At 41.4% G+C, this 12,568-nt stretch overlaps 1 protein-coding gene across 1 annotated transcript in view; it reads right to left on the bottom strand.

Annotated features, from left to right (window-relative positions):
- Nucleotides 1-2,101, bottom strand: part of LOC146346944 (kinesin-like protein KIF20A) — a 34,894-nt gene extending 32,793 nt beyond the window's left edge. Inside the window, exon 1 of the mRNA XM_084848066.1 lies at nt 1,855-2,101. The gene's annotated coding sequence lies outside the window, so the exon portion shown is untranslated. The remainder of the gene's footprint in view (nt 1-1,854) is intronic.
- Nucleotides 2,102-12,568: the final 10,467 nt, after the last annotated feature.

Genomic DNA, 12,568 nt, shown 5'->3' with positions numbered 1-12,568 from the left:
AGATCACATTGTTGGCTCATATTCAGTTTGTGATCTACAACAATTCCAAGATCCTTCTCACTTGTAGTGTTGTTGAGCCAAGTATCCCGCATCTTGTAACTGTGTGTTTGGTTTCTTTTTCCTAGGTGCAGAATTTGGCATTTATCCCTATTAAATGTCATTCTGTTGTTTCCTGCCCAGTGCTCTGGTCTATCAAGATCACTTTGAATTCTGTTTCCGTCTTCCAGGGTATTAGCTATCCCACCAATTTTGTGTCATCTGCAAATTTGATAAGCTTTCCCTGCATCTCCTCCGAGTCATTAATAAAAATGTTGAAGAGCACTGGGCCCAGGACTGAGCCCTGCGGTACCTCGCTCGTTACCTCTCCTCAGTTTGAGAAGATTCCATTGATAAGCACTCTTTGAGTCCGATTCTGTAGCCAACTGCGGTTGTTTCATTTAGCCCACTTTTAGCAAGTTTGCTAAACATATGCTTAAAATATCCAACTAAGTATCTATTTGAAGGTGGCATCTATATGCCACCCATTCAAATACTGAAAGTGTTGAAAGGTCCTCAATCCATTGCATTATAGGAGGTGAGTGTTTATACTTCCAGTGTGGTAATATTAGTGTTTTCGCTGTCAAAAGGGTGCAGAGAATCCATTTAAACTGATCATTTCTTAATTTCCATGAAGCTGATAAATAATTTAAAAGAGCGTGTACATCAGTGAATATTAAAGGCTGTTCCAGCGCAAACATTTTCTGTGTAATAACCTCCCTGCAAAAGAAGCAACTACTGGACATTGCAAACACGTATGCTTAAAAGAAGCATTAGCTGTATTGAACCACCAGCAATTAGCTGAATTAGACAATCCCTTATTAAAGAGACATTGCAGTGTCCAAAAGTCATGAAGCAAAAGTTTTTGCTGAATAAGACACAGCCTAAGATCCATAGATGCGAAAAGTAGACGCCAAAGCGACAATTCACTGATCAGGCATTTTGTGGTGGTGCCCACAGCAGTATCTCAAATTCCCAGATGTGCCCACGGGTCCAAAAAGGTTGGGGACCCCTGTTCTAAGATAACTTATTTCCTAACACACTCTCAGGTTGGGGCATCTAAGTTTTGTCATCTAAAAATCTTAGGCTGTTGTATCCATGTGGGTTATCCAGCTGTAGTAGCGCCAAAATATTGTGAAGGGCACAATATATGCAAACTAAGGTAAAGTTACATCCTTGTAACTGCTGGACTCTAAGATAGTCTTCAGTTGTCCTTTGCCAGAAGCCCTGCCCAAATGAAGAGAGGTGGGTGGCTATTAAAAAGGCAGCCTGTTCTGTTGTGGCACCCCAGTTGTGTAATGAGCTTCCCAGAGAGGCTCGCCTGGGAATATACTCTTTATACTCTTTTCGACGCCAGGTGAAGACTTTCTTACTTGCCCAGGCATTTAAGTATTTCCGTTTCTGTTGTTTTAAATCTATTAGTGTATTTTAAATATTTGCGCTGCTGCTAGATTTTATTGTGGGTTTTATTTTATACTGTAGTTTTAAACTTTTATAATATACTTTATTGTTGTTTAAACTTTAGCAGTTTTAATTGTTGAGAATTAACAATTCAATTAATTCTCAACAATTGTTGAGAATTAACAATTAACAAAGCCAGGGGGCTTTGGCTATCGGGAAGTATAGAAATGTAGAAAATAAACAATAGTAAATAACTACATAAATAATACTCGATCGAGGCTGGAGAAGGGTACTGAAGAACCACCTACCAGCACATTAGAGACAAAATGCAAAAACATTTTTTCACTTTCAAAACTAGCAATTCTGAAACAGATTCCTTGTCAGAAAAAGGAGCCAACGATGTGTTCCACAACTCACCTGGTTTTCACTATTTTCAAGCTCTGCCTTTGAAAAGGGTCGCACTCTTAAATATACTTTTAGTGGCTGACAGATCTCCTTAAAAAAGAAATTCAGGATTAAAACATTGGCTCTTACAGTTGTACCTGCCTACTTTATACTCCAGTATTCTCAGGCTTCAGGATTTTGCCACTTCTCTTCATGTTTTCTCTGAGCTTCCTTGTGTGCCTAAAAGATTATTTCTCCATCTTAAAACCTTCCTTTGCTTAGGGCGCAATCCTATGCATGTAGAGACATGGCTGGCTGGGGCATGCTGGGAGTTGTAGAACCATTTATGTCTAAACATGCATAAGATTGCATCCTTAGGGTGCAATTGGGTACTCCTAAGCCACGAAACCCATAGGTTTATGAGTATCCTATGCAGAAAGGGAGGCATCTCGTGCCTCCTGCACTGCATTTTAATTAGACGGGCGATTTTGCCTGTCTAGTGGAGGCTTTGGGGAGAGAGAGGGAAGGAGGCTGGGGTGGTGATAGGAAAAGGGATAAGAAGCTGCCCTGGCTTTGTCTCCTCCCCGCCTCCACGCTCAGTTCACCAAGCTTGGAGAGGCAGCTGGCATGGTTCTTTCTTTGCTGGCTAGGTCAGGGAGGGGAGCGTGGTTTCCTGGCTCTGGGTTTGGAGCCCTGTCTTTGAGTGCCGAGCCAGGAATCCGAAAAATCCTATGTTCCCCAAACACTCTCTAGGGGACATAAGATTGTTCCTCCAATGCTTATTTTCTCCTCCATGAATACCACTGCTATACTATACTGTACTGTACTGTACTGTACTATACTATACTATACTATACTAACATTATAGGTCTTTATTTCTAACCAAAAGTGCCCACAGTTCAAACAGTTTTAAAAAATTGTTCTATAAATTGCAAGTGTTAACTTTAAAAATAAAGTGTAACAAGGAGGGCCAAAGCTGCATTTAATGAAGTACATAGATTTCTGAATGTTGATACAATTGCCTCAGTCTGCCCTAGTGAGTTTGTCCATGTTGGTATTCTAGCCTGAATGTTTACTGCAGAAACAAGCAAAAGAAAATCTTGTCTTGATTCTATATTTTAGGCCAGTGGTGGGGAACCTGTGACTATAACTCACACCATCCCTAACCACAGGCCATGCTGGCTGAGGCTGATGGGAGTTGGAGTTTAATTTCATCCTTCTAGAGCAGCGGTGGCTAAGGAGATCTCCAGATATTTTGGACTTCAGCTCCCAGCATTCCTGAGCACTGCCCATGCTGGCAGGGGCTTCTGGGAGGTGAAGTCCAAAACATTTGGAGATCTATCTTCCGCACATCCCTGATCTAGGGGGCACAGGTTTCCCATCTATTTTAAGCCTATCTCACAGAACAAAACACACCCCAAAAAACTGTTTCACAAGGTATCCAGATAGGGGATAGTTTTATTTCACACCATTTACAATATTTATAGCACAATAGTACTCATGTTTATTCAGAAGTAAGTCTCACTGTGTTAAATTTGTGAACCGCCCAGAGAGCTTCGGCTATTGGGCGGTATAGAAATGAAATAAATAAATAAATAAATTAAATGGGGCTTACTGGTAAATTAGCAAAGCATTGCAGCCCTATTCATTACTACATGCCGACCTTAACACAATTTCCAAGTGGAATATTTTTTAAAAAGAAAAGTTAAATACTTGGATAAAGGTGTTTAGTTTTGATACTAAGAATCTGTTATACTCAAGAAGTAAAATACAACACAATTCTCTTCATAATTCAATAGCAAGCAGCCCACCTCCACTTCCTGCTGCTGTCCTGTGCTTGATTCTTCTGACAAGTCCGTGGGCAAAGGTAAACTCCCATGAGATATCGATTCTGTCATACCACACGCCACTGAGGATATTCCATGTCTTTCCTGACAATTCATGCTTTTACCATATCAAATTGGAGAGAGACAGAGCAAGTTTGTACACCATCCAAACTTTAACAAGAGACCAATAGATTTTTAATCTATTTTGTACTCTGGATCCAACCCAATGTCACAATTCTCATAAATTGTTACAGCCTTGGATTTGACCCACTGGGTTTTTAATGTGAAGAAAAACCTTCATAGAAGTAACCAAAGATAACTAAGAGATAACTAAGAGTGGTGTTTTCAGAGCCTTGCCGCAACAAGAGAAATGTGAACGCAGCACAAGACACAAGGCAAATACACAATTTAGGGTGGCTTACAACAGTTAAAATCTCATATATATACACACACACACACACACACACACACACATATACAACAGCCAATAAGAGACAGGGTGGAAGTTAAAAGCAAATCATAAAAACCATTGCCTCACAAGGCAAATGCCTTTGGGAATTAAAAGGTCTTTAATAACCAGTAAGAATCAGCAAGAAAGAGGACAACCGGTACTCCAACAATTCAGCAACTTGTACTTCACAGGAGAAAGTGTTCCACAATCTGGGTACAGCCACTGAGAAGGCCCTCTCTCTTGTCCTAACCAGCCATGTTTCTTCGATAAACTAAGGACTTTTCCATCAGATCTTAGGAAGCAGGCAGGAAGACATGTGAGGAGGAGGTTCCTCAGGTATCCTGGACCTAAGCCATTTAGACCTTTAAAGGTCATCACCAGCACTTTGAATTGTGCCCAGAAACAAATTGGCTGCAAGATCCTTTTAACATGATCCCATAGGCAAGCACCGATCAACATCTTTGCTTTAGCCATGGCTGAAAAACGAGTATGTGGAAGATCTGGGGATCTCTGGGAGATCCGGGTTCTAGTCCCCACTCAGCCATGGAAGCTCACTGGGTGACTTTGGGCCAGTCACAGACTCTCAGCCCAACCTACCTCACAGGGTTGTTGTTGTGAGGATAAAACAGAGAGGAGGAGGATCATGTAAGCCGCCTTGGGTTCCTTGCAAGAGGAAAAAAGGCAGTATATAAATGCAATAAATAAATAAAATCCATGCCCAGGATGACACCTTGTTCTGAATCCAATATTTGCTTTTGTTCCCAGTGATTAACACTATTTTGCCATACTTTTCATACTTGCAAAACCAAAAAATGGGAAGAGCACAAGTTAGCCTTGTATTTAACCATTACTCCAGGAAACCAGGGATGCCAGACAGGTGAGTGAGCCTCTACCAACCTCCAGCAGGCTAGGTTTTTTTTTTTTTTTTTTTTTGTAGGCTAGTAACTTTGGGGTAGTCATTTACAAGAGGACACTCTCACAAAGCAAAACTGCAGCAACTAAGCCTCAGAAGCCAATGTTCACCACCTCTGATGTTTAGCAAGTATCTGTTAATATTTGCTAAATATCACTACTGGAGACACAAACAACTCACCCAAGCCTACAAAATGACCTGTTTGCACATAATTCTAACCCATGGTTTATTAAAGGCATGGTTAACCCATGTTTTGTTGCCCTACCCAGGGTTTGTCTGACAGACCATGGTTTGTTTTCTCAATCCCAGGGTTGTTTGTTTCCTTCCTCCTTTGCCCACTCCCTCCCTGTATTCCAAATACCTTTGTGGCACTGTAGGACTGGCATGTAAAGTGGCTGGGTCTTTTTTTACTATGCTTCCTTTGTATCCAGGTGAAACAACCCATGAACAACCCATGGTTCTGGGTTCACATGTAATGACAATCAGTGGCTTAAACAACCCAGAGTTCATAACCAGCAATTCATGGATTCTTGTTCTGGGTTGTTCACGATTAACAAACTATGGTTTGTTAGTGTAGCTGGGTTCACACAACATGACAACCCAGAATTCAATAACCCATACCATGGGTTAGCATTATGTGCAAACCCAGCCAATGAGTATGATATAAGTATGATGTAAGAAATGAGATCTGGGCCCAGAGTTAACAGCTTGTCAGCATATAGAAGAGTGTCTCTGTGTACGTACAGATAACTAACCTCTTTACTAGCAAACCCCTTCCTTTTTCCGCAAACTAGAATGGTGAAGCGTGGTAGATAGTGCTTTTGAGCCTGTAGGAAGTATCTTTCAATATGAAAAGTAGTAATACTTAAAAGAAACTCATGCTTGGCTCAGAAGATTTACAGAATATTTACTTCTCAAGCTCACCTTGCATGCACACTTTATATACTTTACACATTTAAATAATTCCTTCATATTTTTTTCTTCTCCATTAACCACATCCCCTCTTTACACTAAAATTCAAAAGGTTGTATCCAATGTCAGACCAGTTAGAGTAGACCCACTGAGATAAATGGGGCTTTATAACATTGGATACAACTCATAGTTTTGCTTATGGCCTGATTCTTTGCAGAGTTAGATTTCAGTGGGCTCAGGGTTATGTAGGAAGAGTAAGGCTGACTGGCTACAATCCTGTGCACACTTAGGAATACACTCCATTTAATTAAACAAACAAACTTGCTGCTAAATAAATATACACAGGATTAGGCTGTTAGACTCCACCCCTCCTTTTACACACCTTCATCCAGATTTTTCCTCATTCTTAACCTTTACAGATATCTCCTTTTTCAGTTTACACATTATTTTTCTTTCATCACTTTTTTTTCACTTTCATCACACATACCTGTTATATTTTCCCTACAAACACTGCAGAAATATTTCTTTCTTTCTTTCTTTCTTTCTTTCTTTCTTTCTTTCTTTCTCTCTCTCTCTCTCTCTCTCTCTCTCTCCTGACAGAACTAAATCTTGCCTTCTACCACTGCTCCAGCAAAGCCTCTTATACCTTTTCCCAAATGTTTTATAGGCTGGCTATTGACCAATGAGGAGAAGCCAAGTAAATCATGACTAATATCAATCAATCCCATCAAAAGATAAACACAAAGATCGTTTTACAGAACTGTATCTCCATAGAGCTAAGAGCAGAGAATTCTCAGCCTTCTCTAACCTTGTGCCCTCCAGATGTTTTGGATTTCAACTCCCATCAGCCCCAGCCAGCATGACCAATGGTCAGGAACTCTGAGAGTTGTAGTCCAAAATATCTGGAGGGCACCAGGCTGGGGAAGGCTAAATAGTTTATTATGGAGTAAAGCTGCAATGGAATCAGCTATTTTTTCCAGAGTGATCCACCATTCCATACAAAACAATAGAGAAGGCAAATCCAAAACCTGTGGATCCTTACTTGGGAGTAAGCCCCACCCATTATCACTTACATCTGAGTAAATCTGTATAGGGTTGGGCTGTACAGATGCAATCATATTCACACTTAACTGGGAGTAAGTTCCGTTGAACACAATGGCAGTTACCTCTGAATAAACAAGCACAGAATTGGGCTGTGAATATGTATATATCAGAAACATGCATTGGGGTCTATTCCAATAAGAACCACTTGAACCAAAGGAAGATCAGTCCCTGATCATTGAGGAATAAATGGCTAAGGGTCCCCAGTCTGTTATCCAGCTCTGCTCAAAATAGGGGCAAACACACAGTGCAGGGGAGGCAGAATGGATAGCAAACCAGGGAATGTAGCTTAAAATGTAAAGGACCAATAAAAAACAAACAGCATTGCTAAAAAATGATTGCCTTCCAAACCTACCATTAGACAGAGTGAAGCAGCCACCTCAGGCAACCAATGTCATAGAAGGGAGCAATTTGCTGGTTATTTAACATATTATTATTGTATTTTCAGCCACAGGGAGAGGGACAGATGCTTGTGGGGGATTTGGCTTCAGGAGACAAAATAACTTGGCCACCTTTGACTTTGTGGGGTGGGCACCATTTGCAGCTCCCCTCAGGCAGCAAACTACCTTGGCACAGTCCTCTTGCCCTCCGAAAGCAACTCTGCCAGCAGCAACTCATCATGTCATGCCCCCATGAGAACTATGGAACCCAATTCCTGAACACCCTGTGCTAGGGTGCAACTCATGCCATGAACGAGTCCATTTCCAGTCATGGACTCGTTCTCTGAAACACACTTCTAGTCACTCCTCCATACTTACCCCTGCACCCTCTTCTAACACCAGAGCCCCTCCTCATGTGAAAAAGAACATTCTCCCTGATTCACTAATGACTTGACATGACAGGCTACAGCGGTGGAGACTGAAGACGCTCCCGTGCAATGCGTGGCAAGCATCATGTTGCTCTCTACCACCTTTTTCAGATCTGAGGTAAAAAGTTCAATTCTCCAACTATTGCTAAACTGCTTGCCAGCGACTAAACTATATCCACAACCTTTATATGGGGCTGAAGCTTGCATGGCCTCAGTAGGAATAATTTCAAAACTCAGTACTCCTTCTTATGCTGCAAAAAGGGCCCCCTTTTTATTATGTACTTAAAGGGGGAGTTAAGAATACTTTGATATTTTCTATATTGGTTATAACTCATAGCAGAAGATAGGATTTCTAAGGATGAAGGCCAATTAACTGAAAATCATTACAGACAAGACAGACGGGGCAGTGGTTTTGTCTGATCAGGATGCTCGAATTCAACCTGTTCTGGATAAGGTTACATACTCCCTTAAGAATAAGAAACTAGCAGCAGTGTTAGATCCAGATCTGTCCTTGGTGGCCCAAATGGTTGGATGACATTCAAAGGACACAATGGTGGGAAGTACCGTTTCTTCTCCACCATCACTGCCATAGAGTAGGCACAATTAACTGTCCCTTGTGTTTGGTTGTAGTCACTGTTTTCCACCACTTGCATGCCAGTCATCTCCCTACCAGGTAGGGTCTACCTGCTTCATAGCCCTAAGCTCATTGTGGGCCTGTTCATTTGTCACGACAGCCCACCGTGGCTTAATTTACCCATGCGGGCTGTTGCACATTTTTGCATGGTGCCAGGCTGTGTTGTGCAAACCAGACAGCAGAGGTTGTTTGAGGATTAGACAACCCTCAAATAACCCTAAAACAAGCCATGGATTGTTTGAAGGTTGTATAACCCTCAAACAACCACTACTGCCTTGGTTTTCATGACATGACAAACTGGGGTCATGTAAAAGTGGTGCCTGTGGGTGCCACGCACAATGTGATCGCCCCTGCAGGTAAATTAAGCCACGCTGAACTGTCATGTCATGTAAACCAGGTCAATGACTCAATCAGGGGGGCAACTATATTTAAAAGGTGATCTTTTCTCTACATTTTGTGCATTAACAAGGGTATCTAACACTCTGATAGACAAGAGAGCAAAGTCTATATTCCTGGGGGCTGGGGAAGAGCCCAGAAAACAAGGATGGCCAACACATGGCCTGCCACCCCTACTAAAGCATCACCAACGTTGGCAGCAGTGGCAGAAAATATTTACTACTATGGAGTGGTAAATAGGTCAAATTTAGCTTGTTCTCAAGCAAACATTGACCTTTTTACCCCTTTGTACAGGCTTTTATAACTTTTTTTTGCTGCCGTTGGGAAGGGGTGCAAACAATTTCACAGGAGTGTGTCTATGGGGGGTTGGAGGAGCAAAAATTACTCCCAAACCCCCTGCAGTTGCCCATCCCTGCCATAAAAGAAATTTTGCATAAAAATGATGGTCCACACTCATAAAAAACCCTTTGCGAATAAACTGTTATAATTTTGGATAGCAAAACATCCCTTTGCACCTCTTTCACTCTCTTACTCTGTGTACATATGGGTGAGATTATCACAGAATATCCAACAGGGGTCCCTTACTGGCACCTCCAATGGCGCCTGTGAAGGGGTCGCTAATGTGGCACCCATTCCGCAAACTTTTAAAATCTCCCCTCCCATTTTTAAAACATATGTACATGAATTTGTATATATTCATAGCAATGAATACATATGAAATGTAGACAACTTTTTAGGAATTATACATAAGCTTCAATTAAAGCGTACCAGATACCCAAATAAGTATCCATGTGAAAGTCGCGTCTATATGCCACCTGTTCAGATACTGAAAGCATTGTAAAGTCCTCAGTCCATTACATTATAGGAGATTAGTATTTCTACTTCCAGTATTGTAATATCAGTCTTTCACTGTCAAAAGGGCACAGAGAATCCATTTATGCTGATCACTTGTTAATTTCCATGAAGCAGGTAAATAATGTAAAAGACTGTGTACATCAGTGGATATTAAAGACTGTTCTTGTACAAGATTCATCTATGAATTTCTTGCACAAAATTCATCTATGAATTCCCAAAAAAAAGCGACTACTGGACATTTCCAAAACATGTTTTAAAGAAGCATTACCTGTATTGCACTGCCAGCAATTACCCAAATTAGGCAATCCCTTATTAAAGAGATGTTGTGGTGTCCAATAGACATGAAAACAATAGTTTTTGCTGAATAAGGAGCCCGAGATCCACAGATGCGACAAGTAGATGCCAAAGCGGTGATCCACTTAGGCATTTTGTGGTGGTGCCCACAGCAGTTTCTCAAATTCCCAAATGTGCCCATGGGCCCAAAAAGTCTGGGGACCACTGTCCACCAAAGAACGTATGCTACGGCATGTTAAAATTATGTAGCATTGAATATTTTTACACATGTAGTTTCTCCTGCTTTTTACCCAACAAGAAAGCACAAGAGAACCTCAAAGGTACCTTTATAAGAACATCAGGCCTCAGGGGAAGGACTGAATGGTAGCTCAGTGGCGGAGCTTATGCTTCGCATGCACAAAGTCCCAGGTTCTATCTCTAATATCACTCGGTAGGGCTAGGAAGTATCCTGCCTGAAACCCTGGAGAGCTTCCGTCAGTATCAACAATACTGAGCTAGATGGTGAAAAATCTGACTCAGTAAAAACCAGCTGCCCGTGAATTGTAACTAGGCTATTTAGTGATTGAGGACTGCTATTAATTTACTTTTAAAATTGCAGTGCCAGTTGTTATCCAATAGAGGGCATTAGCAAACAGCCATTTTCAAAAGGATAGATACAGTTAAACGCACATAAATCCACTGAAATCAAAAGGATTAAATACAGCAGAGTAGAATTTTGGGCCAAGTCTTTTGGCAAGTGATGTTTACCAGTCCTATTACTGGAACTTGATCTTGTACATTTACAATGTAAACTAAATGGAATTGTACAAGCCACTGACAGCATAATGTGAGCAATTGAAAAGGTAAGGAATTTGAACAGTTCATCTTTCTTTCTGGCTCTATTGCCAAACTTTGAACAGTCAAATCATTTTCATGCTGTAGACTTCGTTGTGTGCAACCTTACCAGCTTACTGCAACTAAACTTTCAGTTTATGATTGAGACATTAACACTCAATCCAGGATTATCCAGAGCAAGCTACATAATTCATGTATTTGGCTCTCGACTATTCTTTATGCCAAATACTTGTTACAAGAGCACTTTCAGCTACCAATAGTCCTTCTGAGCACATGTCCTATTTACAAGATAACAATTTCCAGATGGATAGCAATGTTCACTTGCTACAGCAAAAACGTCTTGTGGCACCTAAAAGACTAATACATTGGTATGAGTTGGAATATGCATTTGATGAAGTGGACATGTCCACAAAAGCTTATGCCAGAATAAATGTTAAGTCTTTAAGGAGCCCACAAGACTTTTTTATTTGTAAGATAGTTCTTTCCCCCCACCACTGCAAGTTTAAAGATAGAGGTAATCACAAGTCATTTTACACCAGACTCACTGGTTATTCTGCTTATGAAGTGACTAAGCAGTAACTTTACACATCTATTGCAAATAACTGCCATCTCTCACCATAGCAATCATATAAGGTGTAAGTGGAATGCATCCCTCCAATTTACTTTTAGAATTAAATGTTTATGATCCATCATAGCAATCACTTACAAGCAGTAGACAGAGCCCAACATGTCATTTAGTTTTTTATTCCATCCTGTGTACTTTCAATTAAAATACCTTAAAGTGGTTTTCCACTTCTAGGATGCCCTACATATTAATGTCCACTATAGACACTTTAATGGGGCCGCGGTGGCTTAGTGGTTAAGACGCTGAACTGCAGACTGGAACGTCGGCAGGTCAGCAGTTCCAAGACCCGAGTGCTGTGTGAGGGAGTGAGCTCCCGTCTTCAGTCCCAGCTTCTGCCAACCTAGCAGTTCGAAAGCAAGAAATTGCAAGTATATAAATAGGTACCGCCTCGGCGGGAAAGGTAACAGCGTTCCGTGCACCTCGGTGTTCAGTCATGCCAGCCACATGACCACGGAAGCGTCTTCGGACAGTGCTGGCTCTTCGGCTTAGAAACGGGGATGAGCACCGCACCCTAGAGTCGGACACGACTGGTTGGGGACATCTTTACCTTTTATAGACACTTTGAGAGCAGCGGACAGGAAGGCCTGGCGTGCTATGGTCCATGGGGTCACGAAGAGTCAGACACGATTTAACGACTGAATAGACACTTTATACTCAATGAGCAGCTTATCTTGGATAGGACAGAACTGCTGTGTAATTAAACTGCTGTGTAATTAATTATGTACACCAGTTGCTGGGGAACATGGGAGGCAGGGTATTTTTACAGTCATATCCTGCTTGCAGACTTCCCATGGGCAGCTGGTTGGCCACTTTAGTGAATAGAACACTGGATTAGATGATCCTTGGTCTGAACCAGCATGGTTCTTATATTCTGTTTCCAGGACATCCATATACGGACCCCGCACAGATGGCCAGGCATACTTGTGCTGGCCCCATATAAGACACTACTTTATACCAAGTCAGTCAAAAGGTCCATCTAGCCTTGTGTTGTTTACTCTAATAGCTATTCAGGATTCATTCAAAGCCAAAACCAGTAATTCAGCGTAACTTAGCACTCATGAAGGCAGTATCCAGTGAATGTCCAAACTATTTTACTGT

The sequence above is a fragment of the Heloderma suspectum genome, chromosome 4, assembly GCF_057233095.1.
Source record: "Heloderma suspectum isolate Gila_16-S chromosome 4, 16-S_ref, whole genome shotgun sequence".
Lineage (NCBI taxonomy): Eukaryota > Metazoa > Chordata > Lepidosauria > Squamata > Helodermatidae > Heloderma > Heloderma suspectum.
The sequence above is the reverse complement of the archived record's forward strand: the minus strand, read 5'-3'. Positions and strand labels throughout refer to the sequence as shown.